This window comes from Ornithorhynchus anatinus, chromosome 1, assembly GCF_004115215.2.
Source record: "Ornithorhynchus anatinus isolate Pmale09 chromosome 1, mOrnAna1.pri.v4, whole genome shotgun sequence".
Taxonomy (NCBI): domain Eukaryota; kingdom Metazoa; phylum Chordata; class Mammalia; order Monotremata; family Ornithorhynchidae; genus Ornithorhynchus; species Ornithorhynchus anatinus.
The window spans coordinates 69624276-69651034 of record NC_041728.1 but is presented as its reverse complement, the minus strand read 5'-3'; the positions used below and the strand labels follow the sequence as shown (position 1 = coordinate 69651034).

General features: G+C 42.7%; 1 protein-coding gene and 1 long non-coding RNA gene across 4 annotated transcripts in view; one reads left to right on the top strand and one right to left on the bottom strand.

Moving 5' to 3' along the window:
• The window catches only part of BIRC6 (baculoviral IAP repeat containing 6), a 295572-nt gene that overhangs the window by 55251 nt on the left and 213562 nt on the right, over positions 1-26759 (bottom strand). The window lies entirely within an intron of this gene.
• Positions 19203-21824, top strand: LOC114810140. Its single transcript, XR_003757868.2, has 2 exons — positions 19203-20283; positions 21086-21824. It is a non-coding gene; the product is annotated as an uncharacterized LOC114810140 (long non-coding RNA).

Genomic DNA, 26759 nt, shown 5'->3' with positions numbered 1-26759 from the left:
CTGTCTGTGGTTCCACAAGCAATACCACGGTCTGCAAGGCCCAATCCCGAAGCCCTGACGACAGTGGGTTGGGACCGAGGGTCCGAGGGTTAGGTCTGCCCCATGCAGATTCAGATTTGACAAATCCTCATTCATTCAATCGTATTTGTTGATTGCTTACTGTTTGCAGAGCACTGTACTAAGCACTTGGGAAGTACAATTCAGCAACCAAGAGATACAATCCCTGCTCACAACGGGCTCAGCCACCCAAAAATACGCTCACCGAGTGGACTCGGGCACTTTCTGGTTCAACAGCTTAGCAGCCGGAGAAAAGATGTCCAATCTCACTGGTCTCTGATGCAGAGTGAACATTTTTTGAAATGGTTTTCTAATATAATTCCCTTCTGTTGGAAGGGGACTCATTTTGCTCCGAAGGAAAACACAGAACTAAACGAGTTCACAGTTTTCAAATAAATTCTAATAACTCTAATTCCACCAAGCTGCCATAAACTGTCCTTTTCAAAAATATGAAAAGGGCAAACTGAAAAAAGGGTTTGTCTGCACTGACAGTAGATGTTCCTTTGTATTTGCTATCAAATTTTTTTCTTTTTAATATGAATCAGAAAACCATCGAGTCTGGGCAAACGAATTGCCGAACGTTTCAACCCGCAGTTGAGGCTGAGCCTGCATGTAATATATTTAGCTAATTACTTGCATAAAGTATAAACAGCAGACTTACTCGATAGGCCCTTTCCACAACATTGCATTTTAGCCAGGAAAAAATACCCAATCTTAGATAATGTATGACAAACACATGAGAATATCCCATCTGTTGAGAAAGCAATACATGGTTAGTAGATAAATGCTGGGAACAGATTTCTTTGTTCAGCTGAATGATGTGTCAGACATAGAACATCGATTTTTCACAGCAAAAAAGAAGTGATCAACTTTTCAGCCTGAAGCAACTATTCCACTATTGGCCTTCCATTAGTATCTTAAAAAATACTGGAATTTTTTTTTAGAAAATACACTACCAAAAGTAATAAAGAGATCTATTCACGGATGGCACTCACATTACAAGCCTCTTTAAAAAAAGATTATATATTGAACAATGTGCATAATTTTGATAGGCTCTAAATACTGAGCAATCTTTTGAAAAAACAGGTATAGACACCCACAATGAACAGCTGGATGGTCTTTACTTCCTCTACTGAGTTTCCAAGTGATTCAAAAATTGCCAAAGAAATAAAACTATCAAAAAAAAGTTTTTAAACATAGTATTTCCAAATATAGAGTGTGACCATCCCAAGGTCCCTTTAATATTCTTAAATATTCACCCCAATAACAGTTGAGGCTAGTGGCTCACTAAATACTTTACTGTTATTATTATTGTTATATTTGTTAAGGGCTTACCATGTGCCCAACACTGTACTAAGCACTGAGGTGGATACAAGTAAATTGGGTTGGACAGTCCCTGTCCCACACGGGGCTCACAGTCTCGATCCCCATTTTATAGATGGAGTCACTGAGGACTAGAGACATTAAATGACTTGCCCAAGGTCATACAGCAGATATGAGGCAGAGCTGAGACTAGAACCCATGGCCTTCTGACTCCCAGACTCGTGCTCTACCCACTACGTCATGCTGCTTCTCAAAACTGTTGAGAAAATATTGAGCTGTACCAGACTGTTGCTCCAAATCATTTAGCAATTTGAGTGCAGCTTAATTGGAAAAGGTGACAGTACTAATGAATTTATATCAGCACAGAGAAAAGATGGACAAAATATCAGTTCCTGATATACTGGTCCACAGAGTCTCATGTCATTCTCTCTCTCTGTAGCAAGCAAACAAGCACCAAGAGGAGATTCAAATCTATGAGAAGCAAATTCTGAACCGCGGAGTAGAGATTTTGATGGCCCTTGGGCAGCGAGAGCTGTAACTCTTTTGGATAACCTTTAAGTTCTCTGAAAGCAAAAAGAGAGCGAGAACTTCTTTAAAAGGGCTCAGATACAGAAGGTCACTGAAACGGACAAGTTAAACCAGATGAATATTTCTGCTTTTGATACATAAAGGAAAAGGAAGAAAACTGCCCAAGTATGGAAGATAGGGAGAAATTATCTTAGTGCAAAGCTTCTGAAAATAATAAAAAAAAAATACTCATTATACCAATTTCAATGACCTGGCTGGCTGATGAGAGAGCATAAAGAAAACAATTTTCTCAAGGTGCTTAGAATAACCAAGATTATTTTCCAGATATGAATCAACAGCACAGTACTTACTGAGTACCTAGTGAGTGTAAAGTACTGCTGACAAAACATAAAAGCACTCTTTTCAAACAAATTGTGATCCCTGCCCTTGGAAGTTTACAAGCTACGGGGATAGGCAAGTAGATATAAACAGCAAAATGCTACTTAATGAGATCAGTTCTGCATATGCAAGCCTCATCTACGGATTTAGTCTCCTATGGCTCCTTACCATTAAAGAAAATGTGGTGATAGAAAATTAGTAGTAATCGGTTGAGAGTTGACTGTGTCCAGAGCACTGGATTAAGCGCTCGGGAGAGAATGATTCAGTGGAGCAGATGCAGACAGGCACGATCCCTGCCTACAAAGAGCTTACAGTCTAGTTGGGGACCCTGGCAATTAAAGAAATTACTGATGGATAAGTAATAAGTGCTATGGGGGTTGTGTCAGTAAACATTTACTGCCCATATTTACTGGGTGTTAAGGTGCTGTAATAATCGTAATAATAATAATTATTATTATGGTACTTGTTAAGCACTTACTATGTGCCAAGCACTGTTCTAAGTGCTGGGGTAGATACAAGGTAATCAGGTTGTCCCAAGGGGGGCTCACAGTCTTAATCCCCATTTTACAAATGAGGTAACTGAAGGCCAGAGAAGTGAAGTGACTTACCCAAAGTCACACAGCTGACAAGCGGCGGAGTCGGCATTAGAGTCCATGAACTCTGAGTCCCAAGCCCATGCTCTTTCCACTGAGCCACGCTGCTTGGGGCAAGGACTGTATCCAATCGAATTTGCTTGTAGCACCCCAGCGCTTAATACAGTGCCTGGCACATAATACGTGCTTAACAAATACCACAGTTATTACTATGATTTGGAATCCAGAAACCAAACTCCACGTGCTTGACCACGAAGCTGTCTGAAGGCGTTGCTTGGGAAAATGCTTGGAAAAGGGGTTTAGTCTAGGCTAGACCCAAATGAACTCCTCCTTGCTTCCTTTTTATTCAAGCAGCAAAGTATACCTGAAGCATGAGACACATTACACTGCCACAAGAAATTCACCCTCCATTGGGGGAGACGGGCATAAAAGTATTTTAAAATGAGGGTCATCAGGCTTAATAAACTGCACGGCCCATCAAACATTCATATGTAGATGAGTGACGAGGGAGTATATAAATAAATGAACATGTAAGTGTGTGAGGTGGCCGAGGGTTGGAATTTTGGAGTTGAGAGGGGAAGGCTTGTTTGAGGCGTGGGGATTTTAGGACGTTAAAAGTAGAGAGAGCTGTGGATTAGAAAAGGGATGAGAGGGGGGCAGAGTTCCAGGCTGGTGAAATGGCGTGAATCGAGGGGGTGGAAGTGGGAGAGTCGAGAGCCGGGGTACACTTAGAAGAGGGGGATGTGCAGAAAAGCAGGTGAAGCAGGGCCTAGAGGAAAGAGCACGGGTCTGCGGGGGTCAGAGGATCTGGATTCTGATCTCAGCTCCACAACCCGCCTGCTGTGTGACCCTAGGCGAGTCATTCTGCTTCCCTGCACTACAGATTCCTCATTTGTAAAATGGGGATTAAAAACCTGATTTCCCCCTCCTACACAGAGTGTGAGCCCCATTTGGGACACAGACTGTGTCAGATTTGATTATCTTGTCCCTACCTCAGCACTTAATACAGTGCTGGGCATACAGTAAGCACTTAAAACCAGTTATTATTGGATGGGGGAGTTGGTGGAGTGTCTTGGTGCAAGTCCATGGCCACTTTGTCAGAGAAGCACCTAGAACAGAATCCCTCCCTCGTCTCCTGTTGGTATGCTGAAGGGAATTTCTGGGTTTTTTTGCTTTGTTTTGTTATGGTTTTGTTAAGTGCTTACTATAAACCCAGGCACTGTTCTAACTCTGGAGTAGATACAGGCTAATCAGATTGGACACAACCCATGTCCCACATGGGGCTCACAGTCTGAACTGAGGTACAAAAGTGACTTGTCCAAGGTCACACAGCGGACAAGTGGTGGAGCCGGGATCAGAACCCAGGTTCTATCATTCCCAAACCTATGCTCCTTTCTACTAAGCCACACTGCTGTTGTCTTGGAATTGCCTTCCAAGCAGAAGAGATTATATTTTTTAAAATGGATTTAGTATGGCACTTGTTGAGAGCTTACTAGGTGCCAGGCACTATACTTAATTCAGATACAAGATAATCAAGTTGGATGCAGTCCCTTTCCCACATGGGACTCAGTCTAATTTCTGGGAACTGGGGGTTGACTGAAGCATGCTGTATAGCTAAACAAATATTTAATACATTGTGATGATTTCTGAGATTAAGTGGTGGTAATTTTCAACAACCATTTAATTAACAAAGAGATCTTGATATTTCTCGCAAGCACCACAATGACAAATATGAGATTCCTCAAGGCAAGGAAGTAACCGCCACATAATTTTTTGTGTTATTTTACTGTGACAGCTCTGTTGACTATTTCCACAGAAAGAGTGGATTTTTGCATATTAAATTTGGGTTGGTAATGGCGAGCGCACAAAGACCGAAGCGGCAGCACACATTTACCATTCCTCACCAGCACTGAGAGCGAGATCATTCAAGTCCAGTGCAAAACATATTATTGAGGTTATGTCACATCAAGTTTGAAATCTGCCTGGAGGACTTACACGAGAAAATATGCAATACCTTGAAGCAATAATTCAGGACTATTAATTCTGCCCAGAAACTATAATGCTGCTCCAAGACCTGAGACCTTTTAGCGTGCTCAAATTACCAACTGATTCACGAATCTCATTAACACTCCGATGATTTCAAGAATTCAAACCCGGCACTGTCACCCTAAGAAATGAGAGCAACGGAACCAAATATTATACAAATACATCTGTTTCTAATTAAAAGCTCTAAGGCCAGGCTCGTTGCTATGGCCACAGCCAAACACTTAATGTCGTCAGCAGTGAGTTCCCCACAGGGCCAGGCTTTTGTTCCCAATGCTGCTAAATAATTTATGGCTACAGGCTTTCCCCATCCTGTTTCTTTACTGTACCTTTCCAAACATATGATCTATGAATGCAGCCCATACTGCCGGCTGAAACGTCAGTTCCCAACACTTCACGCTCCACTGCTTTGTGTGGTTTGGTTGGAAAGAAGAAAAAGCTTTATGAAATTACATTCCTCGGAAGAATATTTACTGCGTGAAGTTCTACTTTCGACACAAGTTCCGGGGATTAATCAGTTGGCCGGTCCTAGTGAGACCCGCCAAGAGTGGGACGCTATACAGGTGAAGAACTGCCCCTGGGGGTCAAGTGACTTTGTCTCAGACAGAAACACAGGATCTGGGATTGTAATTCCGCATTCCAAATGGTCATTCCTCCACTGGGACGAATGATATAGCATTCTTGAGAACCAAATGTAAAACTTAAGGGGCAGAAGCTCTGCTATAGGAAATGTTTCATCAGGAAAAAATGGCTCTGTACAGATCCAGGTCTGAGCTGCCCAAAGTCACCCCTCTGCCTCTCCTCTCCCCACCACCAACCCTCTCCCTTAATTTTCCATCCTTCCCTGCAGTATCCTCAGAGATCTCCTCCCTCCTCGCAAGTGCCACCCCCTCCACCTGCGCCTCGGACTCCATTCCCTCTCACCTTATTAAAACCATCGCCCCTGCCCTCCTCCCTTCCTTAACTTCTATTTTTAACCACTCAATCTCCAATGGCTCCTTCCCCTCTGCCTTCAAACATGCCCACATCTCCCCCATCCTAAAAAAACCCGCTCTTGACCCCACTTCCCCCTCCAGTTATCGCCCTATCTCCCTACTACCCTTCCTTTCCAAAATCCTAGAACGAGTCGTCTACAATCGCCGCTTAGAATTCCTTAACTCCCATTCTCTCCTGGACCCCCTCCAATCTGGCTTCTGTCCCCTCCACTCTACCGAGACTGCTCTCTCTAAGGTCACCCGTGACCTCCTTCTTGCCAAATCCAATGGCTCCTACTCCACTCTGATCCTCCTTGACCTCTCTGCTGCCTTTGACAGTGTCGACCATCCCCTCCTCCTCCATACCTTATCTCACCTTGGCTTCACGGACTCTGTCCTCTCCCGGTTCTCCTCTTACCTCTCTGGCCGGTCATTCTCGGTCTCCTTCGCTGGCGCCTCCTCCCCCTCCCATCCTTTAACTGTCGGAGTTCCTCGAGGGTCAGTTCTCGGCCCTCTTCTGTTCTCCATTTACACTCACTCCCTCGGTGAACTCATTCGCTCTCACGGCTTTGACTACCATCTCTACGCAGGTGACACGCAGACCTACATCTCCGCCCCGTCCTCTCCCCCTCCCTTCAGGCTCGCATCTCCTCCTGCCTCCGGGACGGGACGTCTCCACCTGGATGTCGGCCCGCCACCTAAAACTCAACATGAGCAAGACTGAGCTCCTCATCTTCCCTCCCAAGCCCGGTCCTCTCCCAGACTTCCTTATCACCGTGGATGGCACGACCATCCTTCCCGTCTCTTGGGCCCGCGATCTCGGTGTCATCCTTGACTCATCTCTCTCGTTCACCCCACACATCCTATCCGTTACCGAGACCTGCCGGTTTCACCTCTACAATATCGCCAAGATCCGCCCTTTCCTCTCCACCCAGACGGCTACCTTACTGCTACGGGCTCTCGTTATATCCCGGCTAGACTACTGTGTCAGCCTTCTCTCTGACCTCCCTTCCTCCTCTCTCGCCCCGCTCCCGTCTATTCTTCACTCCGCTGCCCGGCTCATCTTCCTGCCAAAACAATCTGGGCCTGTCACTCCCCTTCTTAAACAACTCCAGTGGTTGCCTATTGACCTCCGCTCCAAACAAAAACTCCTCACTCTAGGCTTCGAGGCTCTCCATCACCTTGCCCCTTCCTACCTCTCCTCCCTTCTCTCTTTCTACCGCCCACCCCGCACGCTCCGCTCCTCCGCCACCCACCTCCTCACCGTCCCTCGGTCTCGCCCATCCCGCCGTCGACCCCCGGGCCACGTCCTCCCGCGGTCCCGGAATGCCCTCCCTCCTCACCTCCGCCAAACTGATTCTCTTCCCCTCTTCAAAACCCTACTTAAAACTCACCTCCTCCAAGAGGCCTTCCCAGACTGAGCTCCTCTTCTCCCTCTACTCCCTCTACCACCCCCCTTCACCTCTCCACAGCTTAACCCTCTTTTTCCCCCATTTCCCTCTGCTCCTCCCCCTCTCCCTTCCCATCCCCTCAGCACTGTACTCATCCACTCAACTGTATATATTTTCATTACCCTATTTATTTTGTTAATGAAATGTACATCGCCTCGATTCTATTTAGTCGACATTGTTTTTACGAGATGTTCTTCCCCTCGACTCTATTTATTGCCATTGTTCTCGTCTGTCCGTCTCCCCCGATTAGACCGTGAGCCCGTCAAATGGCAGGGATTGTCTCTATCTGTTGCCGACGTGTTCATTCCAAGCACTTAGTACAGTGCTCTGCACATAGTAAGCGCTCAATAAATACTACTGAATGAATGAATCCACACTACTGAAACTCAATGTAAAGCTCGCTTTCCAAACACAATCAGGGTGATTGGGTATATTAACATTACACTAACTGCAATGACTCTTTCATATGAATTTCATCATGAGGCTTTTTAAAGGACTAATGCAACAGCACGGAGTCAATCTTAAAGTGTCACCTGATCCACCCACTCACCCTCAAATCAATGAGAGAAGTGGGAAGACACTCTATGGATCTCCTGGTTCTTGTACTGGGGCTCCAGGAACCTCAAATTCCACCTCTGTTTCCTCTGGAAGAAAAATGAACCAACCTGCCCATGCAGTCCCAGGAGTGTGCATGGCTGTGAAGAAACACTGGGTGTTTTTTGATTTTTGTTTTATGAAATGGCATTTGTTCAGCGCTTACTAAATGTCAGGCACTGGGGTGGATGCAAGCTAATCAGGTTGGACACAGTCCGTGTCCCACATGGGGCTCACAGTCTTAATCCCCATTTGACAGATGATGCCCAGAGAAGTGCAGTGCCTTGCCCAAGGTCACACAGCAAACCAGCCATAGACCTGAGATTAGCGTTTATGGCAGAGAGCAGCACCACTATGGAGATCAAAGCACCAGCTAGCTAGGCACTCCCCAGCAGTGATTTTTTAGCACTGACTTCCAAGTTCACGAAATGTAATGCTTCCAGTTGTCATTCTGGTAGAAAGCCTTGATATCAATGTTCAAATGTTTCAGTTTAATGCCAACCATAAAGTTCTCATGCTCATTCCATTAGAGGGCAGAGCAGTGTTCTACACACAAGACAGCAGACATGATCCCTGACCCAAAAGGTTTTCGATCTTTGAAGACAGGCAATTCAATAAATGCATGATCCACTTGTTCAGTTTTCTAAAACAGCAATTTGAAAATGTGATACAAAAAAACCAATATTCACAATGTGGTTTTCTGCTTTCTTTCCAGGGTGAAAAATAGAGGGTTTCTTCATAAGCCGCTACACTACTCTAGGCATCGACATGAGGACGGAAAGCTGAAAATGTTGAGAAGATCGGGGGCATATCTAAGTTGTCAAATTCTGGCCCTCTCTGACTCCCATGAAATGTTTTAGAGTGGAGCAAAATGCGTAAATTTGTAATCCCAAGTACTCAAATGAACCTTGCGTATTTGTCAAAACCAGTGTCAATTAGTATTAATAATAATGTCTGCTAGACTGTGAGTCCATTGTTGGATAGGAATTGTCTCTATTTGTTGCTGAATTGTACTTTCCAAGCGCTTAGTACAGTGCTCTGCACACAGTAAGTGCTCAATAAATATGAATGAATGAATTAATTAAAATGGTACCATATGTGGGAACACATAGGAACAGAAAAACGTTTCATGCGGAGTCCCTTAACTAGTGACCTGGAACCAATGGAAAATGAAATCATACTGAATTCATAAGCCAGGGGCACCAACAAATATGAATCCAATTGTTTTCTGATTCCCTCCTTCTCAGGAAAAGGTCTTAGCAGTGCTGTAGTGTCCAACTTGGCACTGCTTGTTGCTTTAGGATGCACTTTTAGTGAGTCACTTTCCTTCTGACGGCTTTAATGGTGTCACCATCTGCTTTCTATACGCAATCCACCTACCTTCCAGGAGATTTGTGAAAACAAAGGATCACTTTTGAGCTCCCCAGTTAAATTCAACTGTAGAAGATGCCATTATTTAAAAAATGAACTATAAAATGCAATCAGGTGAATTAAAATCTGAGATTCTGGAATAACTAAGAGGTGGAATAAGTTCTTCTCAAAGGAATTAGCACAGACAATTTTGCATCTTATTTGGCAACATATGAGCGTTTGAGATTTCTGCCTCATCTGGTTGTATCAGATGAAAGAAGTTAAGCCAAGGAACTGATTATGTATGCATGCTTCTCTCTCTCCCCTAATTTCCTATGTTAACGACAGAATTTAATTATTACTGAAGATAAATCTATTTCCTCTCCCCTGGGTACAACACACTATGTTGACTGCTGAAGACAAAACTCTTCAAGTGAGAACATTACAAATTCATTGGCCCACCTGAAAAATCTTCTAGCAGCAAACATATTTCTTGGGTGCCAGAATGACTGTAAGAATTCCAAAATCCCTTTAAAATGGCACAATAATTTTTAACTCCTAATTACGTTCCCAATTAAGAGATAACCAAAGTTTCTCCCTTGCCCTTCAGAATACATAACCACGAGGCTGAAGCCATCCCCAATATGATTGGCATTGGAAACCGAATCAATGGGGTGGCTGGCAACAAACCGTTCAAATGACGTGGCGACTTGCTGCTTTAACGCATGTCCAGCGAAAAAGCTGCCAGGGGTTCATGTGAGGGGAGAGAGGAGTGAATGTAATAGGCAAGGCTACAAATATGCCTTATTCCATTTTACATTTGTGTAATACGTGACTATAACACACCCCTACACTCTAAAGAAGTTCTTGTCCTGCAGAGGTAAGCAAACACACAGAATAATAAACAGGATAGGCATGAAAAGACCAGACACCAATTTAAGGGATTTTCCTCCTCAATCCACTTGTGAACAAAAAGAGACCAAGAGCCTTCCCCCTGACAAGGAGGAATGAATGGGTCATTACTGCAAGCTGCTTTGATCAAATTCCCTAAAGGAACAGAAGGAGAGCAATCAATCAATTGTATTTACTGATCTCTTACTCCATGCAGAGCATTGTACTAAGCCCTTGGGAGACTACAATACAAATGAGCTTACAGTCTAGAGGGAAGTCAGAAGTCTATAGTCACTTAAGGCACAAGGTCAACCCAAATTCCTCTGACCGATCTTTAGTGAATGACTCTCAGCATCTGTGATGCCCCTGTTTTTCTCAGCATTTAACCCAACTCTAGGACATCTTTTTTGTTTAATCTCATCCCTCTTGCTTTAAATATATTTAGATGATAGGTTTTGGTTGTCTTCCAGAACAAGTGTGTTGCCTATGAAAATGTTCAGGTTATTTAAGACGGTCAGAAAAAATGCATTTCCCCATAGTACAGCTAATTCAATTCTCAAGTGTTTCCAAATCAGAACTGAGACACACAAATTCATTGTTTTTTTTAACAATCAAAAGCAGGTTCTAAGAAGTGAATCTTGGAAGCAATGACTGCAATATTACTATTTACTGGTGCACACCAATTATTTTCCTAGTTCTGTACCATTGTTTATATGTCCTGATTAGCTAGAAATTTGCTTCGGGTTACTAACGTTGCTTAGATGATTCAGGTTTCTATGTCTGACCTTTAATTCACTGTACATTCAATCCAGCTGAAAAATTTAGTAGCTTCACAATCTACGGTTAACTCCAAATGCTGTATGTGAGAGATAACTGATAGCATGTATTTAACCCAATGCAATTTAGTAGCTTCACAATCTACGGTTAACTCCAAATGCTGTGTGTGAGAGATAGTATGTATTTAACCCAATGCACTATTTGTTGATTGAAAAGATACCAGAAGGCTCGTTGCTATCAATAAGATTTGTGAGAGCGCCAAGGTGCCAGGATCCTTCTTCTAAAGTTTCAAAATTGACAAATGACTCTCTAGCGTCACAATTTCCAATGGAAAGAGACATTTTCTTTGGAGCAATCTGCCTGAAAACTGAGATTTAGCAATTGTGAAGACTGGGTGCTGTGTATGGAAAAGAAGGAAGAAAGAAATGGGAGACTTTGAGGAGAGTTAGGAGAGGTGGACTGTACTTTACTTATCCCGAGTGATGATGGTGATGATGATGATAATAATAATGATGATGCATTTGTGAAGAGCCCTGTGCCAAGTACTATACTAAACGCTGGGGTAGATACAAGTAAATCAATCCTTATCCCACTTGGGGCTTACAGTCTAAAAGGGAGGGGGAAAAGGAATTTAATTCCTGTTTTATAGTGGAGGTAACATATACAAAGAAATCAAGTGACTTGCCTAATATCACACATTATCACAGGCAAGTGGTAAAGTCAGGATTAGAACCCAGGTCCCCTGACTTCCCGACCTGGGCTCTTCCTGGGCTATGTTGCTTCTCTTCGGTTTTACCTTCAATTCAAGTACTCACCTATGAAGGAAAAAAATCCACGATAACCCATATGCTTATGTCAAATGTCATGAAAACACTGTTGGTAATACAGGTCACCCAGTAGAAAAACTGAAGAGGTAAAAACCATGTCAAAATAAGAGCAGCAGGCTTTGTGGTGCCTTCTTCCTTACTGAGGTCATATTGAAGGCACGACCCTCCTCCAAGAGGCCTTCCCTTATGTCTTTCTTGCCTTTTCGCCCACTCCTTTCTGATTTACCCCGATTTGCTCCCTTTACTCAGCCTCCACAATCAGCCCCACGGTTTCTGTACATATCGGTAACTGATGTATTTATCTTGATGTCTGTCCTCCCCTCTAGGCTATATGCTTGTTGTGGGCAGAGAATGCATTCTATTGTACTCTCCCAAGTGCTGAAAACAGTGCTCTGCACACGGCAAGTTCTCGATCAATACGACTGACTGATCGATTCTTCCTAACTTTTCTTTCCAGGATTACCAGATGAAACAGCATTAAGGGCAGTTTCCCACTATGCCAACAGACTCTATCAGCCACGTGCAAGTGGCTAATAAAGGGGTCAGGTCAATCCCCAAAAGACCAGTATGCTTGCAGGTTGCGGCAGCATCCCACAGCCGGGCCCTACTCATTGGACTGCTGTGTAGGAGAAAGTGCACGTCCGCCCCCGCCCCTATCCGCTCCACAGGGACGCCCGGCGTTCTTTTCCTTGCCCAACCGGGAAGGGTTGGCAGCAGCGGGCAGGGGCTGCAGCTGAGACTGTTGGACTTGGAGCCGAGAGGAGCCTGAAACTCTGCACCTTTACCCACAATCCCCTGCCTCTTTTCTTGTACATATTGTATATATCGATCTCTTCTTTTGTATATATTATATATATGTGTCTATCAATCAGTAGTATTTATTACAACTTACTGGGTGCAGGGCACTGTACTAACCGATCGATCGACTGCATTTACTGAACACTTACTATACGCAGAGCACTGTACTAACTGCTTGGGAGAGTACAATATGACAGAGTTGGTGGACACATTCCCAGACCGCAGTGAGCTTACTGTCTTGGGAGGGGTCAGATGTTAATATAAATGAACTACAGATATGTACGTAAGTGCTGTGGGGTTAAGGGAGAGGGCGAATAAAGGGTGCAAATACAAGTACAAGAATGATGTGCCTTCAGTACAGCTTTGAAAGTGGGGAGAGGGTTGGTCTGTCAGATATGAAGGGGAAGGGCATTCCAGGCCAGAGGCAGGACGTTGGGGAGGGGTCGGAGGCGAGAAAGATGAGATCCAGGTACACTGAGTAGGTTGGCAGTAGAGGAGTGAGGTGTGCAGGATGGGTAGCAGGAGATCAGAGAGGTAAGGTAGGAGGGGCTTTAGAGCTTTAAACCTTGTATGTTGTAAAACATATATTAAAAGGATTCTGTTTAATGCAGAGGTGGATGGCCAACCACTGGAGGTTCTCGAGGTGTGGAGAGTGAATGGTTTTAGAGAAAAACGATCCGGGCAGCAGAGTGACGTATGGACCGGAATGGGGAGAGACACGAGCAGGGAGGACGGTGAGGTGACCGACGAAGTAATAACAGCAGAACTGGTTAAGTGCTTGGATTAACACACGGCAGCAGTTTGGATGGAGTGGAAAGGGCGGATTTTAGCAATACTGTGAAGGTTGAACCGACAGGATTTGGTGACAGGTTGAGTCACGCGAGCGGAAGAGTGATTTATGGAAAGAGAATGTGCATCCTGAGCTACGGGGGTGTACACTAAATAAAAGTAAAAAAATGGCAGCACACAAGGCTAAAAACCATAGCACAGGCAATTTATAATGCTACGCAAAGAATGGCTTGGACATAAAACCAGGGTAAGCATTGTGGATGCCTGTTTTTCTACCCTCTTGGACTACGGAGATCTGTGTGGGGCAGGAATGCTGACCTATCTGATTACCTCATATCTACCCCAGCACAGTGCTTGGTACATAGTAAGCTCTTCATTAATATTCAGAGTGACAACTGGTCTCACAGAGCCTGGATAAGAAGCATTTGGTTATGGCAAATAATCCAAAATAAATCAAGTCACATCAAATAATATCCAGAGTCAAACGATCTAAAGGCACAAGCTCCCGAGAACCAACACAAAACTGTAAAACTGGGTCAAAAAGACATTCCATTCATTTATTCGTATTTACTGAGCACTTACTGTGTGCAAAGCACTGTACTACATTCCACTATATCTTCCACGACTTCAAATACCTACTAGGTACAAGAAGCCAGACTGCATCCTCTAGGAATCCAACTTCAAATTGTTTCAATCAAAATAACAAGTCAAACACTCCCCATTCTGCTGTAACATATGTTTTCTTTACAAGGCCCACCTATAACACAACTGAAGCATAAGGTACAGTTCTTTCCACAACAGGGCCAGTTTGGGTTTAACACAAATAATCACCTGCATTTATCGAGTGCTTACTATATGCAGAGCACTGAACTAAGCACTTGGGAAAGTACAACACAGCATAGTTGGAAGAACCCTGCCCACAAGGAGCATACAGTTGAGAGGGGAAGAAAGACATTAAAACAAATTGCAGAAAGGGGAAGGGTAGGGTGTAAGAGGCTGAAGGGTGAAGTGAATATCAGGTGCAAAGATCCACATGCATAGGCTACGCAGAGGAGAGAGTGACTCTGGAAATGAGGACTCAGTCACATTTGCTGCCCACAAGGCACTTACAGCCTAGATCAAAAACACAATTCCATACTCCTTTAAGTGCTTTATTTCAGTACAGATCAGATTTCTCCTTCTCCCCCCTTCTAGATTGTGAGCCAACTGTGAGTAGGAACTGTCTCTATTTGTTGCTGAATTGTACTTTCCAAGAGCTTAGTAAAGTGCTCTGCACACAGTAAGTGCTCAATAAATACAACTGAATGAATGAACGAAGGCCTAAGTTCGACCCACAACCTGGCAATAAGCAGATCTGGTGGAGAAACAAAGAACCTATTTTTTGCAGGTGTGCAGTGCTAGTCAAGTTGTGATGATGTTTTGCTTCGCTGTATACTATCATGGCAGTAATTTGTGCTTCTTTTAATTAAGGAAACGGCAACTGCAAATCATTCTTCTAGACTTGGACACAATCACCTAATAATAGTGGCATTTGTTAAGTGCTTATTATGTGCCAAGCACTGTTCATTCATTCATTCATTCAATAGTATTTATTGAGTGCTTACTATGTGCAGAGCACCGTACTAAGCGCTTGGGATGAACAAGTCGGCAACAGAGAGAGACAGTCCCTGCGTTTGACGGGCTTACGGTCTAATCGGGGGAGACGGAGAGACAAGAACAATGGCAATAAACAGCGTCAAGGGGAAGAACATCTCGTAAAAACAATGGCAACTAAATAGAATCAAGGCGATGTACAATTCATTAACAAAATAAATAGGGTAACGAAAATATATACAGTTGAGAAGTGCTGGGGTAGATACAAGGTAATCAGGTTGCCCCACGTGGGGCTCACAGTCTTAATCCCCACTTTATGGATGAGGTAACTGAGGCACAGAGAAGTTAAGTGACTTGCCCAAGGTCGCACAGCAGCCAAGTGGTGGAGCCAGGATTAGAATCCATGTCCTCTGACTCCTGAGCCCACTTTCTTTCCACTAGACCACGCAAATCGTGTCGCTATTAGCCAGTTACGGTGGTATCTTCGAACACATTACCCCCAATCCATGAATTCCTATTAAATTAATAGTTAATAAAGAAGTTTTCCCCAAAACACTGAATTCTTCAAGAACTTGATCCTGGCATTACAGGAGACCTCTCCGTAGTCTAAAAACTGAAATCAGCCTGAATATAGTCAGGTATAAATAACTGCGCTTGCCCTAATAAAATTCTCCGGTATTATTAATTGTCAATAGAAAAGATAAAACTACAATGCACAGACATTGTAAAGATAATAGAGATGGAAGATATAATCTCCTCCACGAAACCATGCCAAAGCAGATGAGACATTGGGTTGGACATCCCACAGTACTAGGGCTAACTTAGATACCCATGTGTGTGTTGGCCTGCAACTGTCGATTCTCATTTAAGAATCTGGGTACATTCAGTAAAACCAATTCCTAACAAAGTCAAAAAGGATCGGTTCAGAGTTTTATAAGGGTTCTTTCTGGAGAGACTTTTCAAGGGTACACAGTTTATTGCTAGTGATGATGAAAAATTTCATTGTTGGAGTCTTTACGATAAAAACATTTGTCTTAAAATGGTCTTTATAGTACGGTTATATACTTGTTTTGTTTCACTGCCTGTCTCCCCACCTTCTAGACTGTGAGCTCGTTATTCGATAGGGATGTCTCTGTTGCTAAATTGTACTTTCCGAGTGCTTAGTACGGTGCTCAGCACACAGCAGGCGCTCAAAAAACACGATTGAATGGATAGAAAAAACAAAATTTTTAACAACTTTCTTCCTAATAACTCAAAATGCCTGATTTTATACATATATCCCCATTTTCATCCTCAAAAGGAGGTAGGGAGGGGCAGGAGGGTTATCCCCATTATATGCATGTCAAAACTGAGGCATGGAAGAGATTCTGTGACTTGATTAAGTTTGGATTCAGTGCCAGCACCAGGATTAGAATCAATTTGTCTTAACACTCAACTGGTGCTCTGTTCACTAGACTATAAACACAGTCATGTTCGTATTTATACTTGTTAGCTTGGTCTTTTATAGGGTTTTAGATCTTCATGGTTGGTCACAATTTTCTCTCTACATCTATAAAACTGCACGGTCCCTAGAACAAGGCCATCCATTTGGTGGGTTTTTAAAATTTACTTAATTCTTGAAATTATAATTGTGTGCTGGACTGGATTTGACATGTTTATTAGAAATACTTATTAGTAACAAATCCATGGGTCACACTGACACAGTTAATGGTATACCATTTAACAGGGCATTATATACAAATCAAGCTTTTTTCTTTTTTAATGGAACTTGGTAAACACGTACTAGGTGCCAAACACTGTTCTAAGCGCTGGGATAAATACAAACTAATGAAGCCAGTCACAGTCCTTGACCCACATGGAGGAAGGAGAGTAGCTATCGAATCCCCATTTTACAGTTGAAGAAACCGAGGCATACAGGAGTGAAGTGACTTGCCCAGGCGAAGCACAGCAGTCACGTGGCAGAGCCGGGATTAGAACGAAAATCCTCTGCCTCCCAGGCCCATGTTCTTTCCATTAAGCCACGCTGCTTCCGAATTGTAAAGCATTCTGAAAAATTTCACTCTCAATTCCTGAAGTTTGAAAGAGGAATTCTGGGGATTAACGAGAGGTCTTTGGGAAACCCATTATTGGTAATTCAAACTGATTGGGATTTTTCTTATTATTATTATTAGTCGACACAAAAACTGGCAGACTATCCATGGCTAGCCAGTCATTTAAAGTCTAAAATTTGGCTGACAAGTGCTGCTCTCAAGTGACGATTATTTTCTTGGGCCCGAGTAACACAGAAATCCTAGGTGAAAGAATTAACACAAGTATGTGTCTGACCTTATTCATGCCAACAAACGATTAGCTTTCTAAACATTCAAGTAACAGCTAAGGGCTGTTTCATCACCCGGACACACTGAGAGTGGAGAAAAAATTTATTTACAATTTCAAGACAGAAGAAGAGAATTTGCTGTACAAAAGCCAAAGGAGAAGGAAAAAATGTGGCATTAACTGAATTTTGAATGGAAAATACTAAGGGTATTTAGAAAAAGTCTAACTACAACTGCATTTACTTTAGGGCATGAAATACTGTATTAGAAGAGGACAAGCTGATTATACTTTTCCCCAAGTGGGACATACTAGTAGTACTAGAATAATCAAGCAAATCAACACTGCGATAAGCAAGGGGGCTTAGTGGAAAATGCACAGGCCTGGAAATCAGAGGACCCAGGTTCTAAACCAGACTCGGCCACTTCTCTGCTGTGTGAGCGTGGGCACGTCACTTCATTTCTCTGCTCCTCAGTTACCTCATCTGTAAAATGGGGATTAAACTACCTGTCTCCCATCTACTGTGACGGTGATCCCCATGGGGGGCAGGGACTACGTCTGATCTGATTATTTTGCATCTACCCCAGCCCTTGGTACAATACTTGGCATATAGTAAGCGCTTAAATACCGTAATTATTGTTATTCTCATCAAGGCTCCCAAGCTTGGGATGGAGAAGCCTAGAAGTAAGCCCAAGTGATGGGTCAGTAGGTGAGAAAGACATGAAACCATTCTTCTCTGTGCTCCTGGATTTCCAATGGGATTTGTCATGGTTGGGTCTTCCGGATGGTTTTGCACTGAAGTAACACTTCATTCTTAATTTAGGAAGTAATATGCATCAGCTATGAGGGGTTAACGAACGGGAAATACAAGTAAGGCAAAGTCTGTAAGTTGGTGCATCTCACATCCTAGCAGTTTAGGGGATTTTCATTACTGGGTGTCTCCTAGTGGAGGAATTGTGGGGGGATTAGGGAGAAGAGGGGACAATCTGCTCTTTCAAGTGTTCTGGTGTGAACTAAAATAAAAAAGGTTCTTATTTCCCTGGGTATTATACATACTTTGGGAATTCTGCTTGGAGACTGATATGGTTACTATTTTGGGTCAGATCCACCCTGGGATTTAGTGCAGGTGGTAGCTGAAGCTCTGTAGACAGGTGCTCAATAAATATTAGTTACTGATTGATTAACCTGGTGGAATTGGTAAATCTCCTACTCCTGAGGGGAGCTGTTGACAGCATCAACTTAAACTATTCAAAGCACTCCTGAAAACACATCAGGCCAAACAGTGGCATATTATAATGCAGGCAAGAGGACTCCAATTACCAATTCTTTGAGGAGAAAGAGCAACGACATTTAAACTATATAATGTTCACTTGTAAAATACTGTCTGTGGCTTATTTTATCAATACTAATATGATGACAATTATAATACTTGCTAAGCGCTTACTATGTGAAAGGCACTGTAGTAAGCACTGGGGTGCATACAAGCAAATCGGGTAGGAAACAGTCCCTGTCCCACATGGGGCTCACAGTCTTAATCCTCATTTTGCAGATGAGCTAACTGAGGCACAGAGAAGTGAAGTGAATTGCACAAGATCACATGGCAGGCAAGTGGTAGAGCCGGAGTAAGAACTCAGGACCTGACCCCCAGGCCCTTCCTCTATCCACCAGGCCATGCTGCTTCCCATATGTCTGTTTGCCCCTTAAGACTAAAAGCTCCTTGAGGGCAGGAGATCACATCTACTGAATCTGTCATGTACTTTTCCAGGAGTTTAATGCAGTGCTCTGCACACAGTAACCACTGAAAAAAAAAAATCACCAACTGGATCGACTGATAACACTCCCCTCTATTCCGTACACCCTGCAACCTCCATAACGTGCATAACGTGGCTACTGCATTCCAGGGAAGCCAGTGAAAAGCAGCAATTCCTTCATGAACTGTCGGAGGCAAGGAACACCTCTTCGAGCCTGACATCCTCGATGTCACTATCTGTCAGGCAGCACTTCGTCAGAAAACCGAGAACTCCGGTCCGTCGGCATGGCGTCCCTCTTCACGGTGTACATCGGCTGTGGTTACGGGATTCAAATGTGCCCGGCCTGACAATGAGAAAGCAGGGCCGTCGCACATTGTTATGCAACTCGCTGTCTGCAAGGGTGGCTTGTAGCTCCTTCTTTATTCGGTTCCAAGTGCGTGTTTAATCAATGTCACAGCTCACTCCAGTAACCAACAGAAGCCGCTGTCCCCTGCTTCCTCAGATGTGCCTCGGTGCTAAGTTATGCAATGTTCTCAAGAATACCTTCGAATTATCATCAAAGCCTGTGAGTGAAGGCATGGGAAATTCCTATTCTATTGCCAGTAAGACTCTCTTCCCGGCTCTTCTGAAACACTGGCTACCTTAACTGACTGTGATCGGATGCATAGCTTTCTGCATTTGGAGCTATAGCATTTCTACGGGAGAGAGCATCTTCATTGGGCTGAAAAGAACTAGAGCAGTTGAAAGGCTCATCTGAAGGGAAAGTCGAGAGAAATAACTACAAACAAGAGCAGCAGCGTGCTGGTTCTTTTTTCTTCTTTTATTTTTTAAGCCCTCTACGCAAGTGAAAACCTGAAAGGCAGGCATTGTTAAACTGGTTCAGAAAAACTGCAGGAGCTAAAAAAATATATCCAACAAACAAAAAACGCCCAACAATTTCCACCTTTCAAAATGGAATATATTTATGGTTTGGATCAATACTAGGAGGTCTTGTGTTTTTTTTTTCGTTTACTGCATGCTTAGAGTGGATTTTACAATGGATTACTGATGGCTAAGGCCCGTGACTTTTGAAGATAACAGAGCAAATTTCCCCAAATTTCACATCTTTATCAGGGAACTGCTTGCAACTTAACAAGATTTCTCTTCCTCCAAGTGTAAAGAGCAGCCTTCCATGAAGAAAAAGGGTTGGTTCATCACTCTTTCGTGGACTAAGCAGCATGTCTGATGACATTTTATTCCTGATGCAATGTAGGGTAAGAATCTTTTTTCCTTCTTTTAAAACCTCTCATAGAAAACAGACTTAGAGCTGAAGTTGTACTGGATTAGACCACTGAAAAATGGGGCTTTTAAGTCTGGGTTAGCAAAGAATATTGCCCTGACCCTGGAAACTACTCAGTTATCACCTAAAATGTGATTCTTGATCACAGGCATTTTGAGATTAGAAACTCCAGAAATAGATTTGAGAGTTGCAATTACTATATATATGAAATTTCATACCGAACAAAGGCTTTCCTATATCTTCCAGAGGAAAGTGTTTATTTTATTTTTTTTTGCCCCTAGAGCTAGGAAATAGAAAGAGCCTTTCAAAAGTGGTTTGTAGTTTCTTTAAAAATGAAAAACCAAGTACCTGATTTCTCTGTAAATGTGAATTTTACGCAATTTCATACACGCAGCAAAATTAAGACCATAGCCAAATGTGTATGTTGAAAAAATTAAATACAACTCCAATTCTGTGCCTCGTTCATGTTCCTTTTCAATTATGCCTTGATTCTCTGTAAATGAACTTTCTGAAGGACCGACAGAATTACAACTCTTTATGATTTACTAAATTACATGATTATATAGTCACAAACCAACAGATTTTGCACAGCTAGAGGAATGGAACTAGAATACGACACATCTGCTCACGGATGACCCAAAAATTAACCTGCTTCATTCCAAGGATTACATGGAGCCCTGCATCTGTAAAATACGTACTACATATTACAGCTGCTGCAGATAAGTCAAAGCTACCTGCTCCATGGATTTGACTCATTTGTTTTTCTTTTTCTCTAGCTAGCTGTCAAAATACTGGTGAAGAGATTTGCAGGGAAAATGGGCACCTCTGCCATCACCACAGCAGAAGATGTAAAAAGGCAAGAGGAGAAAGAGGAAAAAGAAGAATCGATTTTAGCCATGCTGGGAATAATTGGAACAATACTTAATCTCTTTGTTATTGTTTTTGTGTACATCTACACTACGCTCTGATGGGATTTTTCCAGTGTCAGCTGTATACAGGAGACAGATCAGCTCTGCTGAGAATGTGTTTTAATACTTTGCCTTTAGAAAGCATGGCTGCAAAAAAAAAAAAAAGAAAATTCAGCAAACACGTTCAAGAGCCAAGTGGCTCAGCTCAGGGCACCCCACCAGAGATAGCAGGATGCACCTGGAAACCCAGCCCCCAACTTCTCATACATCACAGACTGGAAAAGCTTCAGCAATGGACATCATTGCTTTATGACCATAAAATTGATATTGTGAATGGAGAAACTGAAATCGTCATAAGGCTGTAAAGTATCTATTTTACTGACAATTTAATGTCTATAAAAACCCACTATTTTCTTGGGATTCTTGACTAGATACCTACTTATTTGAAAAAAAAAGGGGAGGGGAAAATGGACTTGCTTAAATAGATCTTGGAAGTTTTTTTCTTACCCTATTCACCCTCAGATGTATAATTCATTTTTTTCTTCCCACACTGTAATATAACCAAAAGTACTGTAAAGTAACAAATAAAAATTTTCACCGCTGTCTACACTGTCAAACACTGTTGGAAATCTTATTAAAATATGGACAACATTTTCAACTAGCAATCTTGATTTCTGGAACTCTGTCAGAAATCAGGGTCAGTGCATGTTTTATAAAATAAACTGTTTTGATACCTGGGAAAATGTGAAAAAAAGGATACGATAGGTAGATTACTTGTTTCACTGCTGCTGATAGAATTCAAGTGTTTTCTGATCTTTTTCTGGGTGAAAAAGATATCCTGTGCCGAGGCTGAAAGCTAAAATAATAATGTCTCTCCTCCAAGGCACTCAAATCTCAGCAATGTTTAAATGGTGCTTTTTTGGGAAAGTAAAACCGGTTTCTCTAAATGTCAATTTTGCATTGCTATGTTCATTTAAAATGAAAAATGTTTCCTCTCCAAATTAGGAAGAGCCTGCAATTACATATTTCTTCCTTCAGCCTTTTTTTAGCCTTTATTTGAAAACCAGAAATCCTCATTGTAAGCAGGGAAACTCTTCAAATATCACCAATGCATTTCCTTCAATTTAATTCAAAAACAACTTCTGAAAGTTCATCAGAATCCTAGAATTGAAATTCGCTCTAACAGGATTAGTTCAGAGGAAGAGGCAACAGAAACATACATTATAGGTTAACAGCACTTGTTTTCTGGACCCATCAGAGTCATGTTTAGTCTACAGAATGTAACTTGCAGAGCAAAAACCCTATCTTCCATTGATTGGCATAACCAACAATAATACCCTTCAACTTACTTTTCCTGAATTACTGCTGCCCTGCTCCAACCCCGAATTTTGCTCTCTGTATGCAACATGTGATAGACGAACTCTTGAAACATAACCTATAATCCATCGATTTATATTTAAAACTGCCAAACAGTTTTAGAATAACCACCCTGGTAACAGTCACCCACATGTCTATGATTCTGATATTTTACTATTATGCCCACACTTCTCGAAAAGTACCAAATCGACATGCAGAGATAGTGAGGGGTCTACAGTGAGTCACCCTGATGCAAAGAAACTGGATTCTTCCCATTTCTCATCTATCCTTCCCGTTTCCCTCCTCAAACTCAACCTCCTCAAACTAAGCTGGACCATTTGCGTGGCTCAGTGGAAAGAGCACGGGCTTGGGAGTCAGAGGTCATGAGTTCAAATCCCGGCTCTGCCACTTGTCAGCTGTGACTGTAGGTAAGTCACTTAACTTCTCTGTGCCTCAGTTACCTCATCTGTTAAATGGGGATTAACTGTAAGCCTCATGTGGGTCAACCTGATTACCCTGTATCTACCCCAGTGCTTAGAACAGTGCTCGGCACATAGTAAGTGCTTAACAAATACCAACATTATTATTATTTGGTCCCCACCATTTTTTTATTTTAGGTCTTCCTTCCTAATTCCATCTCAACCCACAAAACCTCGGGGCCGGCTGGCCAAGAGTCAATGGCTGCCTGGAGAAAAGGTCTGTGGAACACCATATCACAGGTTAAGGAAGATTTGTGGCAGAGGTCCCTAGTCTGAACCTGCTCCACACCAGCGCGGGTCAACTCATCCTACTTCCCAAATGGGAGGCTTATCCCTCCAGGATTGGGCTGGTCGATGCTAATGATCCAGGCTTCCCTTCTGGCTTCTGCTTTGGGGAGTTTAACATCCTTGCGGTCGTCAAAAAAAACAGGATGCTGTTTGAAATCCCCGAAGTCCAGTAAAATGCAGCTATTTTTATATTTCCTGGACATATGTCATACTTTCTGTCCTTTCTGTCCCTTGTAGAGCAAAGTCTTTCAATTTGGGCTACTCTTTAAGAATAAATTTGTAATCAAACAGCTCAGCAGAGTAGCAGAGAAGCTTGGGTAAAGAATAGAGACATTAACTGAGTATATCCTTCCCCACATCTGATTTAGCTAGCTATAACCTTTCCACCTGAATACTCTCAGACATAACAGGTGAGGGGATTTTCCTTCATTTTAAAACTTCTTAAAGTCACTCTTCAAAGGTGAAAATTTTTTTGCTGTGATGACAGTTTCTTCGCCTCAGGTAGGAATGCTGCTTTTGCGTATGGAGCGGGAGGAAATCAATGTTACTGACTTCATACTGTGTGCAGAGCACTGTACTGAGCACTTGGGAGAGCACAATACAACAGAGTTGGGAAAGCCATTCCCTGCGCTCCGTGTGCACACATCGCTGTTCTACGTGTTGGGAAGAGTTCGATACAACAGGGTCGGCAAGGCTCGTTCCCTGCCCACGAGGAGCTTAGTCTTGTTCATCCTCTGGGCAGTGCTACGACCTAAACCCATCTCTCTTCAAAGGGCCCCCGCCCACCCTGCCCGCCCACCCTGAGCCCGGGCAAGGTTCAATTCCAGCTCGGCTAGGAGTACCAGCTCCAGGGGCAGGCAGGACCGTATCCTATCCCTTTGGGGAGCTGTCAGTAAGAGCTCTATCTGGGAAGAGCTGGGGAGGAGGGGCTGGCTCTTTGGGGGTGAGGCTCATCACGCACGGCCGCTGCTGTTCCGCTTTCCCCTCCGACATCTCCCAGCATGTGCATCGGGTAGAGGCAGCACGAGTGGGGTGATGCCCCTCTCGAAGCAGAACTAAACTGGCTTCCCACAGGGAGCGGGGATGGCAAGGAGTGCCAGGGGTTTCTCCTCTGTTGCTTCTCTAGGGAGAATGGTTGGGCCCTTGGGATCTCTGGGAGGCAAAAGAATTCTCGATTTGGATTAAAAGCTTCCACTGGCTCTCTCAATTTAGCACTGGGCAGTCCCGTGACATTTAATACGAAAATGCCGTGCTTAATCTAACCAGTAAAAATACTCAAAGTTTCTGTACTTGTAAAATGGGAGTTCCCTAACTGTAGAACTTATTACCAAATACGGCTATTCAATGCACACACGCAGGCATTATTTCAAATTATAAACTACAGGAGAGATGATTTTTCTTCAACATATTACCATTTTTTAAACGAGTTTCTATTAAAACATTTGCACGGGCAAAGCTCAGCAAGTTTCAAACTTACTCTTACCACTCTATCATAACTTGCATGTTTGTCTCTCCCTTTAGACTGCTAAACTCATTATAGGCAGGGAAAAGATCTGCTAATTTTGCTGTATTGTACTCTTCCAAGGGCTTAGTTTAAGGTTCACACATAATAGGCGCTCAATAAATTTGTCTGCTTGACCTAACGTGAAATACAGCATTTGTAATAGTTAAGGCATACAAAAAATTATTATATAGTGAGCTAAAAAAAGACTTCCATTCTTAACCCCTTAAAAAACTTCAGAGGTTTAAAAACAACAACAACCCAAAACAGGCTGATTTTTCAGTCTTAACCTGGGGGCAAGAATCTATGGAAAGCTTATCTAAAAATCTATGAGACTATTTGAAAAATCTACGAGGCTATTTGCACGTACAGAAAAAAGACATGTTTAGCAATTGCTCTGGCTAGCAATTTTTCCTTCAAAGAACTCAGAGTAAAAAGGAGGCTTTATGAATAATACCTGAACAAGCAGAATAATCACTATACTACACTTAAAGCCAAAACTTTACACTTTTAATGGCATCAGTGGACCTCTGTGACCCAATTTCTATAGGGCACAGCTCCAATGAAGGTAGGCAAGAAGTCTGTGAAAAGAGGATCCAGTTATGAAAATGTCATACCACTTGTAAAATAACTTCGTCAGTAAGATCCAAGGTGAGCAGCATAGTTTAATCATTCAATCAATCAGTGGTATTTATTGAGTGCCCACTGTGTGCAGAGCACTGTGCTAAGTGCTTGGGAGACTGCAACCCAACAGAATCTGTTATTTATTTAGATTGTCCATCTCCCACCTCTAGACTGTAAACTGGCTATGGGCAGGGAATGTGTGTGCTTCTTTAGCACTTTACTGTTAGTGCTTAGTATAATGCTCTGCACACAATAAGTGCTCAATAATAATAATAATGGTATTTATTAAGCACTTACTATGTGCCAAGCAGTGCTCTAAGTGTTGGGGTAGATACAAGGAAATCAAGTTGGACACAGTCCCAGTCCAACATGGGGCTCATAGTCTCGATCCCCTTTTCACAGATGAGAAAAGTGAGGCACAGAGAAGTTAAGTGACTTTAAATAAATATGACTGAATTGAACAGAGTTGGTATAAACAGTCCTTGCTCACAAGGAGCTTACAGGTTAGAGGGTGAGACAGACATTAATATAATTGATGGACTTAGACTCAGGCACTGACCCCTCAAAAAGCTCAGTGTTCAAATGTTTTCGGGACATAGAGGTATATTTAAAAGCTAACCTATACAAAAGTTAATTCTTTTTTGAAAAAACTCTTTTAAGGGAACAAATCTTTTTGTTTTCTTTGTAATTACAGTGTTCGCAATTATTTTATCGCATTTTTAGAAACTGAGTTTAGAGGAATGATTTAGCCTGCATGTTTCAAGACCGGGCCTTTTCTCCTATACTGTACTACTTAAATATTGTTGAGAGGTGTAGCTCTCTCACAACTGGGACTTGGTGCATGACAGGATTTTTGGAGGATCAACAGGTCAACAGATTGCCATTATCAACCACAGTGATCATAAGGCCATATTTACTACGTGCTCACTAAGCACTTGGGAGAACATAATACAACAGAATTGGTAGACACCATCGCCACCCACCAGGAGCCTTGTACGAGGTGAGAGACAGGACAGTTCGCTGCCCGCAAGGCTGGGCAACAACGATTCAGAAATAGGCCAAATAAAATCGCTGCATATTCACAGCACTTTTCCATTTGGCAATATTTCTCTACTGTTCGCCACTAAAGGGACCAGGAAGATGGCACAAGGGACAGGGCCTATCAACTTCAAATTTGTTCATTTGACAGGGCAAATCAAAGAATCAATCAATGAATGGTATATACTGAGCACTTTGAGAAGCAGTACAGCACAGCGGCTAGAGCACAGGTTGGGGAGTCAGAAGGTCATGGGTT